General features: G+C 36.3%; 1 pseudogene; it reads left to right on the top strand.

Annotated features, from left to right (window-relative positions):
* Window positions 1-418: 418 nt before the first annotated feature.
* LOC109456517 (elongation factor 1-alpha 1 pseudogene) lies at window positions 419-1,478 on the top strand (annotated as a pseudogene).
* The last annotated feature ends 2,097 nt before the right edge of the window (window positions 1,479-3,575 follow it).

Here is a 3,575-nt window from a genome sequence, read left to right as displayed (position 1 = left end):
CCTTAGAGTTTTATTTTCTTTTCCTGAGAGCATGTCCTCAAAATCGTCATCATCATCATCACCATCTGCACAGAAATCTCTAACTTAGGTTCTGGTCTAGGGAAACTGACCTCGCAATGTTCAACCAACCTGATATTTGAGCATAAGGAATCATGAACTATAAAATGACTCAGAGCTTTTTCACAACAGCTTTGCTGCTAGAACACAGGTGTCATGAAAACTACAGCTAAATCTAAGCCAAATGGGAAAGGAAAAGACTCATATCAACATCGTCATCATTGGACACGTAGATTCCAGCAAGTCTACCAATACTGGCCATCGGTCTACAAATGTGGTGGGATCGACAAAAGAACCATCGAAAATTTGAGAGGATTCTGATGAGTTGGGAAAGGGCTCCTTCAAGTATGCCTGAGTCTTGGACAAACCCAGGCATATGGGCGATTATGTACACCTCTCAGGCTGACTGTGCTGTCCTGATTGTTGCTGCTGGGGTTGGTGAATGTGAAGCAGGTATTTCCAAGAATGGGCAGACCCATGAGCATGCCCTTCTGGCTTACACACTGGGTGTGAAACAACTAATTGTTGGTGTGAACAAAATGGATCCCACTGAGCCGCCTTATAGCCTGAAGAGATATGAGAAAATCATTAAGGAAGTCAGCACTTACATTAAGGAAATCGGCTACAACCCGGACACAGCAGCATTTGTGCTGATTTCTGGTTGGAATGGTGACAACATGCTGGAGCCAAGTGCTAACATGCCTTGGTTCAAGGGATGAAAAGTCACCCGTAAAGATGGCAAAGCCAGCGGAACCACGCCATTTAAAGATCTGCATTGCATCCTGCGACCAGGTCGTCCAGCTGACAAACCTTTGCGTCTGCCCCTCAAGGACATCTACAAAATTGGTGGTATTGGTCCTGTCCCTGTGGGCCGAGTGGAGACTGGTGTTCTCAGACCCGGCATGGTGGTCACCTTTGCTTCAATCAACATTATAATAGGAGTAAAGTCGGTTGAAATGCATCATGGGGCTCTGAATGAAGCTCTTCCTGGGGTCAGGGTGGGCTTCAATGTCAAGAATGTGTCTGTCAAAGATGTTCATTGTGGCAGTTTGGCTGGTGACAGCAAAAATGACCCACCAATGGAGGCAGCTGGCTTCACAGCTCAGGTGAGTATCCTGAAACATCCAGGCCAAATCAGTGCTGGATACACACTGGTATTGCTTGCAAATTTGCTGAGCTGAAGGAGAAGATTGAATGTCATTCTGGGGAAAAACTGGAAGATGGCCTGAAGTTTTTCAAGTCTAATAATGCTGCCATTATTGACATGGTTCTTGGCCCACGTGTGTTGAGCGCTTCCCTGACTTTGGGCCGTTTTACTATTCGTGATATGAGACAGACAGTTGCTATCAGTATCATCAAAGTAGGCAGCTGGAGCTGGCAAGGTCACCATGTCTGCCCAGAAAGCTCAGAAGGCTAAATGAGCATTATCCCCAATACCTGCCACCTCAGTGTTAATCAGTGGTGGATGAACGGTCTCAGAACTGCTTGTCTCAGTTGGCCATTTAAGTTTAATAATGAAAGACTGGTTAACGATGACAATGCATCATAAAACCTTCAGAAGGAAAGGAGAATGTTTTGTGGACCATTTGTTTTGTGTGTGTGTGTGTGTGTGTGTGTGTGTGTGTGTGTGTGTGTAGCAGTTAAGTTATTAATTTTTAAAATTGGTGCTTTTTAATGGAAACAACTTGACCAAAAATCTGTCACAGAATTTTGAGACCCATTAAAACAAAGTTTAATGAGAAAAATAAAATGACTCAGGTAATTCCTCAATTTTTCACTTTTACTTTTGCTCTGGTGAAATTCTATCTTAAGTACATTTAAGAATTATTGATACCAAATTAGTCAGACAGTATTTATTTATGTCATTCCAGTTTTCAGAAAAAAACTTTATTTAGAATATAAATATGACATATTTAAACCCCCTTAAAGTCAATAAAATTACTATATTATTTTGAACCAATATCTTAGAATTTCCATGATTGCTTGATACTTACCCTTTTTTAGGTAACACAAAATACAGAGGCCTGGAGATACATATGGCTATTCAACATTTGAACAGTAATGTAAATGTGTTTCAATATTGTCTTAGTATACTTATCTACATCCCTTTGAATCTAGGACATCTCCTTTTGTAATTAGTTGATCTGCATTAGAATTTTTTCAAATTATTTCTACATTTCAGGATAACTAAACACATTCTTCAGGAAATGACACCTATTAGTGTCAGTGGCTCAAAATTAATTCCCTTTAATATTCACACTGGAGAGTGCATGTGGATGCAGACAGGGTTGAAAATGCTGGAGGGCTGGTTTGTTTGTTTTGATTTTGCTTTCTTTTCCATAATGAACACATAATCCAATGAGATTTTCTACACATTACAATCAAAATCAATTAAGAACCAAGTACTGATTTGTTTTGCCATATTTAACTACATTAAAAGCTTATCACTGTTACAATTTAATGTTTACCAACTCACTTTATTGCATATTAAATGCAAAAATCTATGTTAATGTAATATTGAGATTGCATATTTGGAATTAAAGGGAAAAATAGAAAATGCAACTTGAGATTCTCTTAGCAAAGGTTGATTATTGGTTGAAGGATTCATATAAAATAATTTAAGTGGCAAATGTGGCAATTTTTAATGCAAAAAAGTATAAAATCAGTTCAATATTTTAATTGTTTATCTATATTAATACAGAAGGTGCCAAAAAAAGTATTCACATTTTAAGAAAGGAAAAAACTGTATTAAAATTGTAATACAATGAATGGTGCTATCATTCATTGATTAATGCCATCTTTTAAGCAAAAGTCATACTACACATTGCTATGTAATTCAATTCAACTTTGAAAAGTAATACATAGATAACATCTCTTAAAATATGTACACATTTTTTTGGCACCCGTGGTACATATGTTTTGTGTTTGCATGTGTATGTATATTTTTTATATCAATTTAATTTCAGTTATAAAAACTTACATGCATAATTTTAAAGTATTTTAAAATTTTCTGTTGACTAAATAGATTGAAATGTTAAATAAGATATAATTTCATTTTTTAATTAATAAAAGTTTGTTCAAAAAGGTACAACAGTGAAGCAATAAGAATCAAGAGCTCCAAAAAGAATCTTTCAGAAACTATTAAAATTTGAAACCACATGTTTAAAATAAACAAATTTAAAAGTTTGACAGGTGGAGGTGACAATTTTGTTGAAAATTCACCAGAGCATGGAGTAGGATGATGAAGATTAAATGAAATATATGATTTCAAGAAGCAGAATTCTTGACCTCCATGTTCCTCTACGTATTTAGAAAGTCAATAAATGTATGTGTAAAATAATGAAAGAATTCAAACAAAATTTGTTCATTTAATGGTCATATCGGTTACCTATCACTACAATAATGCTACATAGCAAACAACCAGACAATCTCAGTGACATAAAATAAGTACCTATTGCTCATCAGCTCTAAATAACTCACTTATTCATTTGGGTTGGCTGCCTAGGTTGGTCGGCTTA

Source organism: Rhinolophus sinicus, chromosome 17, assembly GCF_057876585.1.
Source record: "Rhinolophus sinicus isolate RSI-liver-muscle chromosome 17, RSI-T2T, whole genome shotgun sequence".
NCBI lineage: Eukaryota > Metazoa > Chordata > Mammalia > Chiroptera > Rhinolophidae > Rhinolophus > Rhinolophus sinicus.
Note: the sequence above shows the minus strand (reverse complement) of the source record. Positions and strands in the feature narration are given on the sequence as shown.